Source organism: Piliocolobus tephrosceles, chromosome 6 (assembly GCF_002776525.5).
Source record: "Piliocolobus tephrosceles isolate RC106 chromosome 6, ASM277652v3, whole genome shotgun sequence".
Lineage (NCBI taxonomy): Eukaryota > Metazoa > Chordata > Mammalia > Primates > Cercopithecidae > Piliocolobus > Piliocolobus tephrosceles.
This window is the reverse complement of record NC_045439.1, coordinates 103,738,085-103,756,108: the sequence shown is the minus strand read 5'-3', so window position 1 is coordinate 103,756,108 and position 18,024 is coordinate 103,738,085. Positions and strand designations below refer to the sequence as shown.

Below are 18,024 nucleotides of genomic sequence, written 5' to 3'. Positions count from 1 at the left end.
GAGGTATCATAGTTTCATCATTGGAACTCTTTAGGAACAAACAGTGACTCACATGCATAATACACTGGTGCACACACACATCCTTAAGTAGCATTTGTTTGAATATAATCAGGCCTTACATATATTGTATCAGTAAACATAAATGTAGCTGTCTGAGGAGTAAAATGCTGAAACTATTAATGTGATATTCCAATAAAAAGTCAGTCAAGTGTCTTACTCAGCTATACAAATTACAAATGTCAGTATTTGATTTTCTTTTTTTGAGAGTGGGTCCTGGGGGATACAGGGTCTTGCTCTGTCACCGAGGATGGAGTGCATTGGCCCAATCACAGTTCACTGTGTACCCTCGACTTCCTGGGCTCGAAGAATCCTTTCACCTCAGCCTCCCAAGTAGCTGGAACTACAGGCACATGCCACCATGCCCAGCTAATTTTTAAATGTTTAGTAGAGATGAGGGCTCACTCTGTTGCCTAGGCTGATCTGGAACTCCTGGGCTCAAGGGATCCTCCCAAAGTGCTGGGATTACAGGCATGAGCCATCGCCTACTGGCCCTTTCTTGATACTCTTGATACTGAGCTCTGTAGTCTTAAACTCCTAATAAGCATTCTGGAATCTTCAGAGTGCCTAACTGCCATTTTAGCAGAGCTTGGTGTTGGGACGAACGGAGGCAGGATGGTGCACTTCCGGGCTCTTCTTCACCACCAACTCTTTCCGTGTGTGCGAGAATGCAGCTGACGCCCGGGAAGGTGCAGATTAATCAGGCATGCACCAGGTGATGTCAATCCGAGGAGACCAAGATTTACCTGGTGGCACCTGTGGAGCGCCCCCCCTCCCCCGACATGCCCGTGCCCCGCCTATTGCCCTTCCACTCCTAGAAAAGTCGCTCCCAGCAGATGCGCGGGGGGTGGGCTTTCTCAGTCCCCACTCTTGTCGGGACTGTATTAGAAACTCCCCCCCCCGCCCCACCCCCCAGCTCCGGTCCCTGAAGCTAGATGACTAAAGAATAAATTTGCAGTTTTGCTTTTAGCCTTGCCTACTCGCTGGTTCTTTTGTGCCCACTCTGGTGGTCTTAGAAAAACAAATCACTTGGGTCTTCTTTTTGTATTTTAATTCCTTGTAATTGGTCTGCCTCTGTCCTACGGCCTGTGGTATTCAGATCACTAGAATACCTTAGATTCCTTTTCTGCTGGAAAACCAGCTGGAGTCTAGAAGAGTAAGGCTTATTTAAATCACAGAAGGAACACTAGCTAGTGGGTCAGAAGACTTGGGTCTTGGTTCTAGTCATGGTTCTACTATTGACTTTTTTGTGACTTTGGATGATCTATTTTATATCTCTGGACTTCAGTTTTCTTATATAAAAAGTGAATGGAACTTGATCGCTGTGATTTTAAACACTTTTTGCATTCTAAGACACATCTGTGATTTTTACCGGTGGATCTAATACTTTCAAATCAGTCTATGTATTCAGAACCTCTACAAGGGCTGGACTGGGGGCTGTAGGGTGTTCAAAGACATGTAAGAAATGCTCCTAGCTCAAATGAATATTCTACTTAAGATAATATGTAAATACACCCAGAGCTAAAGAACATAAGATTAAATAACCATTCAAGTCAGACATGCCATAATTAGTTGTTAGATGAATGGAATAGATCAGCATTTCCCAAACTCTAACGTGGATTATCAGTTCTGCAAGAAGTTAATAGGGCTTCCTGAACAAATGGGTTTTTAGGTCAGTGGAGTTTAGAGAAAATGTTGGGTCAAACAAAATTAAACAGTTTATTTATTAAAACCTTCTTGAGGCCTTTAATAAATTAGTCTCCATAATGAACTCATAGCTGCATAATCTTTGGTTTGCCAGACTTTGTTCAAGAAGCCCTTAATTTTTTTTTTTTTTTTTTTTTTAATGAGGAACTATTCACTAATTGAATGAAGTACAATTTGGGAAGCTGGTTTTAGTGCTCAGTGTATTAGAAGTTTAAGGTGAGAGAGGTAGTTTCAGCCTGGATGGCCAAGGAAAGTTTTACGAGGTGGTGGGTCCAGAATGTTGGGGTGGGTTTGCACAGAGGGAGAGCCTGAGAGGAGCACTTGGAAACAGCATGCGGCTGAGATGGGAGACAAGTGAATGGAATGGAGTGGTGGATGGTTCACACTTCAAAATCTCTGAGGGCTCAGTCTTTTTCCTGGAAGTGCTCCTTGGACAGAGTTTCTTTTCTTTTCTTTTTTTCAGGCTGGAGTGCAGTGGCAAGATCTCAGCTCACTGCAAGCTCCGCCTTCCGGGTGTTCACGCCATTCTCCTGCCTCAGCCTCCCAAGTAGCTGGGACTACGGGCGCCCGCCACCACGCCCAGCTAATTTTTTGTATTTTTAGTAGAGACGGGGCTTCACCATGTTAGCCAGGATGGTCTCAATCTCCTGACCTCGTGATCCGCCCCCTCTTGGCCTCCCAAAGTGCTGGGATTACAGGTGTGAGCCACTGCGCCCGGCCCAGAGTTAACTTTTCTCCCAAGGTTCGAAATCCCCAGAGGCTCTGAAGGGCGCTCGGGCCCCGCCCCACTCACTCATGTGCATTTCTGGTTTTGTTCCTGCTATGTCCCATTACAAGCCAATTCCTAGGCTTGCTCAGTCTGACAGGCTACCATGAGGTGCTTGTGACACCAGAATAGAACTTGGCTATTTCCTCACTGTGAGTGGGCCAGGACTGAGCTTCCAAAGCCTGGCCGAGGGCTGGCTGCCACTGATGCAGAATCCTCTAATGAGGAGCCCAGGATTCTGTATTTCCAACAGGTCCCAGGTCCTTGGATGTAGGGGAGGAACTTGGAGCAGAAGCAGCATGGCTCTGATTGGGCCCAGGGAGCCTGCATAGCGCCTCCTTACATTAAATTTCACTGGATCCTCTCAATCGCCCTGGGGAAGGCTTGGGCGATCTATGTGCTATCGGCTCCAGTCCACAGCACTGAGGAGTAACGGGATTCCCAGTTGTTAAGGGCCTAATTCCATATAGCTTCCCTTGAACAAGTACATCCCATTGCTTTACAGAATTAGGTAGCAGTTATTGAGTCACTCATTTGCAAATGTAGTTATAGAAATGCATGATCATATTAGAAGGATCCAGGGAGGAAAGGGGCTTGCATTGGGCAGGCTGAAGGAGCTTCACCTCTGGATTCGGTTTATTCTGTTGTGTGTTTGCTGTTCCTCCAGTACCCTCTCTGTCATGTGCTGCTTTTCTAAAACCTGTGTGGAAGTATTTATTACAGAGAGATGCCAGGTTTATTACTTTTAAGGGCGAGAACACTTGACATGCAGCGGGAGGGAAAGACATTGACGTTGTGATCCTGTGGTGTAGCTTATTTTTAATCACAGAGAGAAATGCTGAGGTTTGTTTTAACTGAGATACAAAGTGTTAGAAATAAGCTTTGGTTGTTAGGAATAGTCATTCACGGAGCAGTCTCTAGATTCACTAGTATGTTATCCCAAATCTGAAGCAAGCAAGTCCTTTTAAAGCTCAGCATCAGAACTCATGTACTGACCTAGTTTAAAATATTAAAGTGCAGTTCATCCTATCAGGAGAAAACTACTACAGAGCATGCTCTTCGAGTGTCTTCTTTATTTGTTTAGGGGGCTTCTTTTTTCCTCAGAGAGAGGGCATTAGTTGCATAATTTTGCAGGGCAACTGGCTTCTTACTCCTTTTGCATTCCTTAGTGGTATCTCAGCTTTGCAGTTTTAGGGGAAAATGAGCTTTGATGTGTAGTAAAAATCATAACTGATTTTAATATAAAATAGCGAATGCTGGGTATTAAACTCCTTGGCAGCAGGAAAAATAACATGTCAGAGAACATTAGTTTTCAAAACCTGAAATGAAGTGGCTTAATTCATCAACAGAAGCCCTGGCGATGCAGCAAGTCTTAAGAGGAGGGGACCGAAATGGCTTGGTGAGTGGTATGGGGAGGGGTATCTGGGGCTATAATTCCTCCATGCGTAGATCTTGAAAAGTCTTATGCATGACCCAGATCTTTTGTTTCTAGGGGAGGGTCTTTGTCAGAGTTTGGTCCTGATGCTGAAGTGCTTTCTTCCTGTTCCTCTCTCCTCTGCTAAGATCCTTGGGGCTGCAGTAGTTACTTGATAGCCCAGTAGATGAGCTGGCAGAGGGCAGGAAAGTTTAACATTCCTGTGCAGCACCTTTTGCATCAGGACTGCTCTAGTGTGGAGAATCACTGTCCCCCCAGGGCCAAATTCCCCTTTAAAAACAGGCTGGGCATGGTGGCTCATCTTGTAATCCCAGCACTTTGGGAGGCCAAGGCAGGAGGGTTGTTTGAGCTCAGGAGTTAAGAAAATAAATAAAAATTGCTGGACGTGGTCTGTAGTCCCAGCGACTTGGGAGGCTGAAGTGAGAGGATTGCTTGAGCCCAAGGAGGTTGAGGCTGCAATGAGCTATGATCAAGCCACTGCACCCCAGTTTGGGTGACAGAGCCAAACCCTGTCTTTGAGAAAACAACAGAACCTTGGCCAAAGCTATGCATAGAAAGGACAAGAGAAAGTTGGCAAGTAGCCATATTTCCAGGCTTGGCGTTCACAATCAAAAGTGCATGGTTCCGTGATTTTCTGTCTTTATTTTCTGAAATCACAACTTCCCCCTTGCTTCCTTCTTGCTGTTGCTTCTCTGTCCTGGTTGTAAAAGAATTTGGGCTCCTGGTGGAGTTCTGCCACTGTCACTCTCTTGCTCACAAATCTTCAGTAGCTCCCAGTTGCCCCTGTACCTGGACCCCAACTTACTCTCCTAATGTTTTCTACTGTCTCCTGCAGAATCTCTCCTCTGGCTTCCAGGCTCTCTCAGCTTCCAGGCTGACCTCTCAGTGTGGGTCTCAGTAGAGTCTTCACCTTTTGGCTTTGACTCAGACTCCTTGCCTGAAATGCTCTTCTCCCCACCAACCACTAGATCCTACCCTTGGATGGAGTATGAGCGGGGAGTTGTTGTTGCTTGTGCACTGGAGTGTGATATCCGAAGCCTAGCGAGGAGGCAAATCCAGAAGCTGATGGTGTATCCGAGTCACCGTGTTTATAGAAAGCTTATCCTTTCGTTAACTTGGGCACGGGTTGAACTTGTATGTAAATACATATTCAGCATAGATAGTCCCCTGTAGGAGATACAGTGGGGATTCAGCTTTTTTTTAACCTAACATCTGTGAGTATTGCCCTACATCATTAAGTGGCCCCCATCCTGTGTGTGTGTGTGTGTGTGTGTGTATGTGTTTGAGACGGGGTCTGACTTTGTCATCTGGGCTGGAGTGTGGTGGCATGAACACTGATCACTGCAGCTTCCACCTCTTGGGCTCAAGAGATCCTCCTGCAGAGATCCTCCTGCCTTAGCCTCCTGAGTAGCTGAGTACTAGCTCCTGTGTGCTACTATGCCTAGCTAGCTAATTTTGTAGAGATGAGGCCTTGCAATATTGCCCAGGCTGGTCTTGAGCTCCTGGGCTCAAGCTGTCCTTCTACCTCAGCCTCCTAAAGTGTTGGGATTATAGGCATGAGCCACCATGCCTGGCATATATATAGATATATCTATATATCTTTTTATTTTTATTTATTTAATTTATTTCTTTTAGCTCAAATGTTGTTTCTCCATTCTTGTTCTTTTAATGTATGGTCTGAGCATGCCTGCCTTTACAATTGCCTGGAGTGGTGTTTTTCTTTTTGGTAGAGATGAGGTCTTGCTATGTTGCCCAGGGTGTTCTTGAACTCCTGACTGTTTGGACGAACCGAGGCAAGATGGTGCACTTCCGGGTTCTTCATCCCCACCCCCAACTCTTCCCGCGTGCTCGAAAATGCAGCCGGCGCCCAGGGAGGGTGCAGACCAACTGGGCATGCGCCAGGTGACGTCAATCTGAAGAGACCAAGATTTACCTGGTCGCACCTGTGGAACGCCCCTGACACGCCCATGCCCCACCTATTGCCCTCCCACTCCTAGAAAAGCCGCTCTCCGCCATTGAGCCACGCGGCCTTCTTGCAGCCCCACTCCTGTCGGGATGTCGGGACTGTGGGAAGTCTGTCCGAGAGCCCCACCGCGGGGGGACTCTGCCGGCCTCCTTTGCCGGAGGCCGACAGACTTCTCCCGCACACCTTAGGTTACCAAAATAAACGTGCAGTTTTGCGCCTGACCTTTGCCTACTTGCTGGTTCTTTTGTGCTCGCTCTGGTGGTCTTAGAAAAACAAGACACTGACCTCAAATGATTCTCCTACCTTGGCCTCTCAAAGTGCTTTAGTGGATTATAGGTGTGAGCCACTGTGTCTGACCTGCCTGGTTCTTGGTAAATTTGAAGATTCCTGGGCACTACTGCAGACCCAGAGCAGAGTCCAGGAGAGGACCAGGGCACACTGATGTGATTCTAAGGGCCATGTGTACCACAGCCCCACTGCTAGCCCCTGGAGTCTGCAGACTGCCCCGTGTGTCTTGGGCATGGTGTGAGCGGCTAGTTGTGGCAGTCTGGCCAGGTCAGGGTTGGGTGGGCAAGTAAGGGCTGCCAAGGAGAATCTGGATTCTTTTTTTTTTTGAGACGGAGTCTTGCACTGTCGCCCAGGCTGGAGTGCAGTGGCCGGATCTCAGCTCACTGCAAGCTCTGCCTCAGGGGTTTACACCATTCTCCTGCCTCAGCCTCCCAAGTAGCTGGGACTACAGGCGCCCGCCACCTCGCCCGGCTAGTTTTTTGTATTTTTGTTTTATTAGTAGAGATGGGGTTTCACCGTGTTAGCCAGGATGGTCTCGATCTCCTGACCTTGTGATCTGCCCGTCTCGGCCTCCCAAAGTGCTGGGATTATAGGCGTGAGCCACCGCGCCCGGCCGAGAGAATCTGGATTCTTAAGAGAAGTTGACTGGGCTGGGCTCGGTGGCTCACGCCTGTAATCCCAGCACTTTGGGAGGCTGAGGCGGGCGAATCACGAGGTCAGGAGATCCAGACCATCCTGGCTAACGTGGTGAAACCCCATCTCTACTAGAAATACAAAAATTAGCAGGGCATGGTGGTGTGTGCCTGTAGTCGCAGCTACTCAGGAGGCAGAGGCAGGAGAATCGCTTGAACCCGGGAGGCAGAGGTTGCAGGGAGCCAAGATGGTGCCATCGCACTCCAGCCTGGGCGACAGAGCGAGACTCCATCTCATAAAAAGAAAAGAGGAATTGGCTCCACAACCCTGATTACCTGGCCAGGGATTGACCAGGACTGTGGTGAGGGAGCCTTTGCTGCTGTCCTCAACTAGCTTTTGGGCCTTGCAGAGGTCCACGGGCTTCAGGAATGCTTTCTGCCCTTGACTCTGTTTTATCTTTTGGTGGTACATATCAGAGCCATGGCTAGAGTGCCCCAAGTCTTGTTTTGTGTCAAACACCCTCCAAGGCAGACGACCTGCAGTTTTAGATCATATATTTATGTGACATGATGCCTGTTTAGGGGTCTCCAGAGTCAGAAGTGGGGTGTGTGTGTGTGTGTGTATGTACGTGTTGATATTCTTGGGCAAAGGGTGATTCTAACTGCAGAGACCATGTGTCCTCCAGCCCCGAGGCTTCCCTGGCGCCTGTGGAGACAAACTTCATTGCCTATGGGGTTCTGGTCCTGGATCGTTTCTTAGAGCTGAGCATGAGGTGATGCCAAGGCCCTTAGGATGCACCAAGGGTGAAAGAATAGTGGGGTTGTGAGGGTGCTTCTGCAGGGAGCCCTGAGGCCTAGACAGACGGGAGCCAGGCGGGCTTGCGAAATGTTCTCCCTGGCTGCAAACCTGCTCCTCCCTCTGCCCTGGCCTTCCTTGCATTTCATTTGTATCCTGCTGATTTGATTTCCTTTTGCATTGTGTAAGGTTCTCAGTAAGATACCTATTCCATGAAGTTAGAGATGAAGTAGACACAAGAGAGGGAAAGAGCTGGCTAAGCTGGAAATGAGAAGGAAATCGAAAGTTTGAGAACACATTGTGGTAAAAATAAACATAACATAAAATTTACTACTTTAACCATTTGTAAGTGTATAGTTGAGTGGCATTAAGTACATTCACATTGCTGGGCAGCATCACCACCATCCATCTCCGGAACTCTTTCATCTTGTAACACTGAAACTGCCCATTACCACTCATCCTCCTTCCCTCCAGCCCTTGGCAACCACCAGTCTACTTTGTCTTTATGATTTTGACTACTCTAGGTCCTCAATCAGTGGAATCATACAGCATTTGTTTAAGTTCACATTTTTCTGTGTCGATATTTTGAGTAAGTCCAGTAAGTTAAGAAGGGGAGAAGGGACTTGACTTGCCTCTCCTTTGGAGGCAATCCTCCTGCTCCCTTCTCCTGCCCTTGTTGCCCACAGTGGCGGGGTCAGTGTACTGCTTGACCTAATCCTCTGTGTAGAATGGGCTGGCAGCTGGAGGCTCTCGAAGTTTGCTTCCAGCTGTTCTTGGGATTTAGTGTTTTCTCTGGAATGAAGATGAAGCAGGGTTGCCAGATAAAATACAGGCTGCCCAGGTGAATTAAATCTCAGATAAGCAGTCTATCATTTATAGTAAAAGTATCTTCCAAAGATTGCATGGGAAATACTTACACTGCAGAATTATCTGTGGTTTACCTGAAATGCAAGTTTAACTAGATTTCCTGCATTTTTGCTTGCTAAATTTGGGCGATCCAACGGTGAACACACAATAAAGCAGCTCATTGGTAAAAGGGCATGCAGTTGGCTAGAAAGATTTTGAGAGACGGGTAGATTTGATGGTGCAGAGAGAGAGGCCATTTGGCATTGTCAACCTACTTTTGTTTTTTTTTTTTTTTTTTTTTTTTTTTTGATAGAATATTAACTTGGATCCTCAAAGTAGGATTGGAAAGTAGCTACATAGACTCCTGTCATTTGTGTCTTCAGAGAAACAAGCAGCGAGTAGTGGCTAATGAGAATATGATCTGCACATGGCAGGTGCCAAAAGTGTGCTCTAATACAAGACCCTTTCTTCCTCTGCAGGTGCTGGGCTACCTGACTGATAGCAGGGACTGAAGGAGGGCAGTTCTTGAAGAGTTACCCAGATCCAGCTGCTTATCTGCCCCTGGCCATGGTGTATGTTGCTGACTGACTGCACCAGCTGCTGAGAGGTGGTTTTAAGTAGTGTGAGTAATTGAAAGTTGATTCCAAGTTTCCCTCTTGTCCCTTCCTGTTTAATGAACAGTCAGCTGTCCTCGAATTTATTTTGTGGTGGTACTTTGAATCAGCCCCCCCGTGTGAGAATTGAACAAAAACACGACGGATGCAAAGCGTCTGCCCTGAGTAATTCAGGCCAGCGTTGAACCCCTCTCTCTGTGTTTTCTGTGTGGCTGGTTTTCACTTACCTCCTCCCCTTTGGGTCTAGGTTCCTGTGACTGGTTTGCTTTCTCCTCGGTGTTTTGGAGGACATAAAATGATAGTTCTCAGGGTTTGCAAACAGTGTGAGCCCTTCCTGCAGCTGCCGGTGGGTGGGTGGATAAAAATCAGTTTCACTGCTATTGTCCACAGGCCGGGTCCACCCCCAGGTGCCAGTGGCTGACCCCTGGCCACCCGTGCAGGAGTGTGAGTGGCTGCCTGCTACAAGGGCCTCTGTGGCTCGGAGGAGATGGGCACATGTGATGCTCCCTTCAGAGCAGTGGTAGACATGCTTTATTTTGGGGTTTTGAAACCCTAGCATTTAGTGGCTCAGTTTGGCCTTTTGCTTCCCCTAAGGGATTCTGTGATGTTTAATGACTCAACTCGGATTGTACTCCGGATGTTTCTTTTCCACTGATGTCAGTTTATAGAGCAGTCGTCCAGCAAATGTTTGTGCGGGAAGGAGGCAGAAAGGGAAGGAAGAGGCAAGGGGGCACTTCGGGAGGCCAGGCCCTGACATTTTAATGCCCAGTGCTTTTGCTTCCAGACTTACTGGAGGGGTCTGGTTGGGGCTTCGATGATTGGGACCTGAGGGCCGTCTCGTGCAGGGCTGCTGGTTCTCTGGCTGGGTTCTCTGTGAGAACTTTGGGATGCCAGGTGGGGGCACCCTCATGGGGTATGGGATTATTTTTAGGTCTGGTCATTATTATCTGGGGTTATTTTAGGTCTGCACATTTAGGTGGGATGTCTGGCAGATGCCTTAGAGCATGTGTTTCAGGAAGTGGGGTGCAGCACAGGGCCCTGTGCCCCATCCCTTCCGCGAGTCCCCCTCTGGCTCGTCTCCATAGGAGTTCAGCTTGACACAGGGGGTGAGGGAGAGGGCAAGGGCATGGGCAAGAGGGAGGGTTTAGTTCTGAGCAGATAGGCCCAGTTCCTTAGTTTGCCTTAGACACTGGAAAACTGGCTTCTTTCATTCAGCCCTTTAGAGGAGTGGCCCAGAGTAGCCTAGCAGGGACTGAATTCTTTTGGATGGCTTCCAGAGCATTCTTCCCAAGACCCTGCCTTCTGCCGACCTTGTGACATCGGGGCAGGTCGGGAGAGAAGAGATAGACACTGTCATCCCCCCAGTCCCAGGTCCCTCCACACAGCTTATTCCTCACTTTTCCTCCCCCGGGGGGGCTGGCAGAATCAAACTTGTGAAATCCTGGACCCAGGGGTTTTGTGGTGGGCAGTTATGTCCGTTACTAAGCACAAGGAATTTGAGCAAAGGAGGGAGAAAAATAGATAACTGTTTTTAAAGGAAACCACTGTATTCAATGGACTCCCCTTTTTTGAGGGTTTGTTGTGGGCAAAAGATTGTGGTGCCTCCTGAGAGTGATACAGAGGCAGTGAGTCCCCGACTCTGCCTGCAGGAGTGTGTGGGTCGGCAATATTGCAGTTTCCGGGTCAGGAGAGAGGTACCCGATGGAGGGGATGTGATGGGGAACTCGGGAAGGGGTTCCTGGAGGTGCACTTCAGCCATGCCTTCAGCAATCGGCTGAATGTCAAAAATGCCAGTGGGAGATGATGGTCTGGACAGGAGATACTGAATGAACCAAGACAAAAAGACGGAACAGCACAGTGGGAGAAAGGCAGATAGCACAGGGATTGTTAAAAGACTGGGGCGCCGCACTGTATGGGGAGCAATGTTTTTGTTTTTTTAACCACTGGCCTAGTGTCGGTTGTGAGCTGTCTGTTGACTTTTAGAAAGAGTAACCTGTATCTCGTTCCTCCTCATGGACTTCTGCGGTTACCACTATGCCAGAACGCCATTCTGGAAGGCCTCCAGCAACCCTTTGGTGTCCAGATCTCACAGTTTGTTCCCAGGTGCCCTGCTTGGGGCTGCCCATCACGGGTCACTGCTTATCATCCTCTAACACCCTCTCTCCCTTTTGCCTCTGGGACTCCATATGCCTTGATGGGCTGTTTTCCAGCCCCCCTCTGCTATCTCTCTTGACTCTGACACACATCTCCATTCCCCAGCATCCTGACCTCGGACCTATTACCCCTCCACCTGTTCCCTGTGCCTGAGCTTTACCTCTCGGCCAGGTGCGGGGAGTCTGGCTGACACTTTGGTTTTGCAGACCAGTGCAGCTGGCCTTGCTCCTGGGGGTTAGGGGTCTGCAGTTGTGAACCCCAGAAACCCAAAAAACTGAAATTCAATCTACAGACATCTATTAAGAACCTACTGGGTGACAGAGTGAGACTCTTAAAAAGAAAAAAAAAGAACCTTTGACCTGGTGTGGTAGCTCACGCCTGTAATTCCAGCACTTTGGGAGGCTGAGGTGGGTGGATCACAAGGTCAGGAGATCGAGACCATCCTGGCTAACACGGTGAAACCCTGTCTCTACTAAAAATACAAAAAAAATTAGCATGGCGTGGTGGTGGGCGCCTGTAGTCCCAGCTACTCAGGAGGCTGAGGCAGGAGAATGGCCGGAACCCGGGAGGTGGAGCTTGCAGTGAGCTGAGATGGCACCACTGCACTCCAGCCTGGGCGACAGAGTGAGACTCCGTCTCAAGAAAAAAAAAAAGAACCGTATTGGATCAAGCCCCCAAGGGGACAAGTGACAAGTAACAGCCCTGGATCATCTGGGGAGTACCTACTGTTTCTCCAGCCTTCCTTTTCCAAGGTCCTCTTCACTGGAAAGCTCTGAGCCGGATCTACATATCCAAGAAGGCCAAACTCCTTTTTGTCCTTTTCTGTAATCTCAAGCTTCTCATCTCTCTCAGCCTCCTACTTCCTAGCAATTTGACAAAAGGTGAAAACCGTTTCCTCAGCTCTTCAGAGCTGCAGCAGTAGCAGCTGCAGCCTCAGCCGCACGGAAGGTGGAGGTGCTCTTGAGTGAGTCCTCCCCACCGTTTAAAATGCAGGGTTGAACCTGAGGGATTTATGTGTTCCCTGGGTATGTGTCTTGTGCAGGCGACTTTGAATTTGATACTCCCGTCACATAGCCAGTGCCTGAAAACCCTGAAATGATTCTTGGTATTCATAATTCACATTGGGTAGGCTTAGGTAGTATTTATAGCACTCACAAGACAAGCTATTGCCAAAGGAGGTAGTGACACTTATCAGGGCCTGTGTAGGAGACACAGAGCTGAGTAGACTCTTTCTCTGGCTAATTTTAGATTCCCAGTGTTGAGGTTGGGAATGAGGGCTTGTCACATAGTTAGTATGCTTTCAGAGACTCTGATCTCCCTGAGACTACAAGTACAAGGGTTCTGTGGCCATTTCTGTTTCCTGGGGCTTACTGTTCCATCCGTTATCTCACTGCACAGGTTCTCCCTGGCGCTGTCCCCTTCTGCTGCCCTGTGGCAGAAAAGGGGGGGTTCAAGGCTTCTTGACATTCTGACCTTAGGCCACCAAGCTGTGGGATGGGGAATTCAGGGTGGGGGAGAATTTGACAGTAGGGCATCATGCCTCACAAGCTGCTTTTTACAACCTGTGAATGTTTGACACACTGTTTAGTTTGCCTGTGGGGGCCTGTCTACTCTTGGTCAAGGGGAATTTCCCTGGGGAAGGTATTAGCTCAGGTTGCTATTGCAAAATGCTGTGGACTGGATGGCTTAAACAATAGAAATTTTTTCGCGGTTCTGGAGGCTGGAAGTCTGAGATCAGCATGGTTGGGTTCTGGTGAGGGCCTTCTTCCTGGTTTACAGGCAGCTGCCTTCTGGCTGCGTCTTCACATGACAGAGCGAGAGCGTGAGAGCGTGTGAGCGTGCGTGCACAAGCAGGCTCTCTGGCATCTCCTCTTAACCGGGCACTAACCCCATCATGAAGGCTCCACCGTCATGACCTCACCTAAACCTAGTTATCTCCCTACGGCCCTGTCTCCAGCACCATCCCCCTGGGGGTTAGGGCTTCAGCATAGGAGTTTGGAGGGGACATGATTGAGTTCATAGCAGGGGTTGTTGGAGATTTTCAAACTGCAGATTCTTTAAGGCAGAGGCTGGTGACTGCAGAAGAACTGGGTCCCATCTTCTTGGGGGTCAGACCTCCAGTGGCCGAAGTGCCTTTTCCAGTGACCCAGGGAGAGTTCTTGCTGGGAGAGAGGAACAGCATTCTGGTGGCAAGGCAGGGAGCTGGCTGCTTTGTGTTGGGGTTTTCCATGTGTCTAGATGATAAAGCCATGGCCAGGAGGGGAGGAGTGCAGGAGGGTGCACAGGCAAAAATGCTGCACCTGTGTGGGAGCTGGTTGGCAGGTGAGGGAGTCCTGGGGGCTGGAGGGAGCATGAAGTCCCATTCTGCCCACTTCACTGCTCGGCTTCAGGTTCCCTCTCCTGTGTCACCTCCTGCAGCGAGCACCTAGAATGGATTCCTGCGGTTTTTCCTTTGTGTCATTTGTCATGACTCATTTACCTTGTGTAATTAGCCATGTTTTGGAAGTTTGGGATAGTTTGGAAGAAACTCTGCCAGAAAACTGGAAAAACAATGTTTTTCAGTTGACAGTGACCTGATGGTCAGGTCTGATCAATGGTCTCTCATCCACTGTTGTTGGCCTTGGTGTCTCTTTCTTGGGATTCTGAAGTTTTCGTATGAGTCAACAATAGAGCCTCTATTGCTTGTGGCTCTTGGAGCGCCACCTTTGCAGTGGCGTGGGCATCTCATTGGTGGGAGTGAGGGCTTATGTAGCGATGGCCAGTGGGGACAAGGCTTACTCTTGTGCCCAGGCCTTTTTTCCAGTGTCTCTCCGTGCTAAGGGTCAGGTGGGGTCACCCTCCACCCCTGCCGCCTGCCGCCTCTCCCTGATTCCTTGAGATGGGTGTTAGAAATAGTACATTTGGAATCTTTCACATTGGCGACTTGGCTCCTTGTGCCTTTTCAGTTTCTCCTTCTGAGCTGGGCCTAATGAGAGATGGCACACTGATGACTTGTTAATAAAGAGGTGTTGCTGGTTGGTCATGGTTTTTCTTTTTTTTTTTTTTTATTTTTTTTTTTTTTTTTGAGACGGAGTCTCGCTGTGTTGCCCAGGCTGGAGTGCAGTGGCCGGATCTCAGCTCACTGCAAGCTCCGCCTCCTGGGCTCACGCCATTCTCCTGCCTCAGGCTCCGGTGTAGCTGGGACTACAGGCGCCCGCCACCTTGCCCAGCTAATTTTTTTTTTGTATTTTTAGTAGAGACAGGGTTTCACCGTGTTAGCCAGGATGGTCTCAATCTCCTGACCTCTTGATCCGCCCATCTCGGCCTCCCAAAGTGCTGGGATTACAGGCGTGAGCCACCTCGTCCGGCCTTGGTTGGTCATGGTTTTCCTTTGCCATTCCTGGAGTGTCTCACAAACCTCTAGGAGGGAGAGATTCCTCTTGAAGATACTTAATTAAGAAGTATCTTCTTGAGGGGGCAGCCTGGGGAACATGGCAAAACCTCATCCCTACCAAAAAAAAAGAAAAAATTAGCTGGGTGTCATGGTGCACACCTATAGTCCCAGCTACTCCAGAGGCTGAGGTGGAAGGGTCACCTGAGTCCAGGAGGTTAAGGCTGCAGTGAGCCATGATGACACCACTGCACTCCAACCTGGGCAACAGAACGAGACCCTGTCTCAAAAAAAAATAAAAATAAAAAACTCAAGGGCGATGCAGGGCTTGAGTGTGACTTTCCTTGCAAGTCCCAGCTTGCTGAATCAGCATCTCTTCCTTTTTGCTTCCCTCTCCTACCTCTGCCCTCCTCTCTGGTGGCTAGAAGACCTAAGGAGGGGAGGCTATTAGTGGCTAAACCTCTATTTCAGGGGTCTGCTGGTTTATGTGGCACTAACTCTATGTGAAAAGCAGTAGAATCTGTATTATTATTATTATTATTATTATTATTTTTGAGATGGAGTCTCACTCTGTCGCCAGGCTGGAGTGCAGTGGTGCGATCTCGGCCCACTGGAACCTCCGCCTCCCGGGTTCAAGTTATTCTCCTGCCTTAGCTTCCTGAGTAGCTGGGACTACAGACGCCCACCACCACGCCTGGCTAATTTTTTGTATTTTTAGCACAGATGGGGTTTCACCATATTGGCCAGGATGGTCTCACTCTTGACCTCGTGATCCGCCCACCTTGGCCTCCGAAAGTGCTGGGATTACAGGCATGAGCCACCATACCCAGCCTTTTCTCTCTCTCTCTCTCTTTTTTTTTTTTTTTTTTAAGTAAAATGGAGATCAGTTTGTCTGCTCTTGTCTGCTCTGTGAGGCAGAGTATGAATAGGATGACAAAATAAGAATGCACTTTATTTTGAAAGGGGTTGTGTCTTATAAATCAGTAACGATACCTTTATACTATTCTCCAAGCCCTGAACATCCTAGTCAGTTAAAACTTTATGACAGAGGAAAATTTACTGGAGTTTGAGTAGGAAAGTGTGCATGCCTATGTGTATGAGTGTGTGAATGAACGCGAGCAGGTGTGCTAGGCAAGTCAAGTCTGAACTTCTATTTTTCAGGTTGACAACATCCAACCAACACTTGTCTGGGCCCTTTAGTTTGAGTTGAGTCTTAGTAGGTGTCCTGGGGCAGGCTTTAGTTTTTTTTCTTTCCTCCTGCTGAATGTGATCCTTTTCCAGGGGCTTGTTTTTTGGGTCATAGTTGGCTTGGGGCCACTTAGTGTCTGAGGTCTAAGCTTTGGAGTGAGCCAAAGCTTAGCCAAAGCAATTGTTTTGTTACTCATGTAGTTTTTTGACCTTGCCTCCGAGAGGATTTTCCCCTTGAATAATCAATTTTCATGACATAACTTAAAAGGAAGAAATTACTAGAAAGAGGCAGCAGGTCAGCCATGATTGTTCTTCTCCCCCCTCTGGTGTGATCCAGGACCTCAACTCTGTAGGCTCTGAGCAGACTTGCGGCTGCAGATGTCTGCCCAGGTGCTGCCTCAGCTTCAGGCAGTGACATTCCTACCACCTGTTTCCATTTAAAGCCACTAATATTTATCGGGACTCATACTTTCTAGGGCTGCAAAGGGGGAAGAAGATTGTAGCAGCCAGCCATGTGTCCTAGCAGGTTTCAGCTTCGGGCTGTGTTCGATGTGTTCACACCTCACCCGAATAACTAGCCACATGGTCTTGTGTGAAGAGGCAGGTGTTGTGTGCTGCTCATCCAAGGGAAGCTCTATGTCAGGTGCCAGTCTGGTGATGGACAGGAATCTTCAGCTCGCTTTATTAAGAAAAATAAGAATTCCATGTTTATTTCAGACATGTTTTCTCTCTTTGCAATGATGTTTTGTTGAAATACAGCATAGAGAAACGAACACAAATCATAAATGGATGATTTGATGAATTTTCACAAACTGAACTCACCTGTGTTACCTGTATCCAGCTTAGGAAATAACCCGATTAGTACTTCAGAAGACCCCTGATACCCCTGCTGGTGCACCCACCGCCTTCCCGCAGTCATAAGTAGCTGGGACTACAGATACATGCCACCATGCCCGGCTAATTTTTGTATTTTTTAGTAGAGATGGGGTTTGACCATATTGGCCAGGCTGGTCTTGAACTCCCTCGTGATCCGCTTGCATCGGCCTCCCAAAGTGCTGGAATTACAGGTGTGAGCCACTGTGCCTGGCCAGTTTTGCCTGTTTTTGAACTTAATATAAATGGACCTGTCCAGTGCGTCCTCTTGTTTCTGGTTTTGTTCAACATGATGTTTGTGAGATTTGCTTCCATCTTCTCTTCGTGTGAGTTGTGGGTCTGTCATTCTCGTCGTAGTATGGTATTCATTTTGTTCATATTATGTATCTATTCTTCTGTACATAGGCATGTAGGCAGTTTCCAGACTCCGGCTGTGATGTTTAGAGCAATGTGAATAATGTTATTTATGCCTTTGACACAGATGGGGTTATACCTAGACGTAGTATTTAGATGTGTTTGCTTTGCTTTTCCTAGTGCATTCATTTACTGAGTAGATAGTTACTGAGCATCACTGTGGGCCAGGCTCTGGCTCGGGCCCTGGAGTGAGAGCAGAAACCAGGCAAGCAAGGTGTAGTAGAGGGAGAGGGGTAGCTGTTCTGGGTGGTCTCTTAAGAGTCGACATTTCAGCAAGGGCTTGAAGAATGAGAGCAAGGCTGCCAGGTGAAAGGCGTCTAGGGAAGAGTACTCCATGCAAGGGAAGAGCACGCACAGGAGCACTCACAGAAATTGCTGCTGGCTCAAGAGTGGTCAGCACAGAGTGACCAACTGTTGGCCTGACCCTATCCACACTGATGAAGTCATGGCCTGGGACATTTAACTTTTCATTGTTGGAGTCAAGTGGAAGGGCTATGTCTGTCTGTACTTTTTTTTTGTTGTTTGTTTGTTTTTTGAGACAGAGTTTCGCTCTTGTTTCCCAGGCTGGAGTGCAATGGCACGATCTCGGCTCACAGCAACCTCCGCCTCCCGGGTTCAAGCCATTCTCCTGCCTCAGCCTCTGGAGTAGCTGGGATTACAGGCATGCGTCACCATGCCTGGTTAAATTTGTATTTTTAGTAGAGACGGGGTTTCTCCATGTTGGTCAGGCTGGTCTCGAACTCTAGACCTCAGGTGATCTGCCTGCCTCAGCCTCCCAAAGTGCTGGGATTACAGGCGTGAGCCACCGCGCCTGGCCGTCTTATTAATTTTTTAGAAAGTACTAGGAATAATTCTCCAGGCATGGATAGCACAGATGAGTTAATTTACAAGAAATAAGTTTCAACCAGAAAAAAATGG

General features: G+C 48.3%; 1 protein-coding gene across 1 annotated transcript in view; it reads left to right on the top strand.

The window, feature by feature from the left end:
* The window catches only part of TLN2 (talin 2), a 474,484-nt gene that overhangs the window by 71,057 nt on the left and 385,403 nt on the right, over window positions 1-18,024 (top strand). Inside the window, exon 2 of the mRNA XM_026455077.1 lies at window positions 8,973-9,115. The gene's annotated coding sequence lies outside the window, so the exon portion shown is untranslated. The remainder of the gene's footprint in view (window positions 1-8,972; window positions 9,116-18,024) is intronic.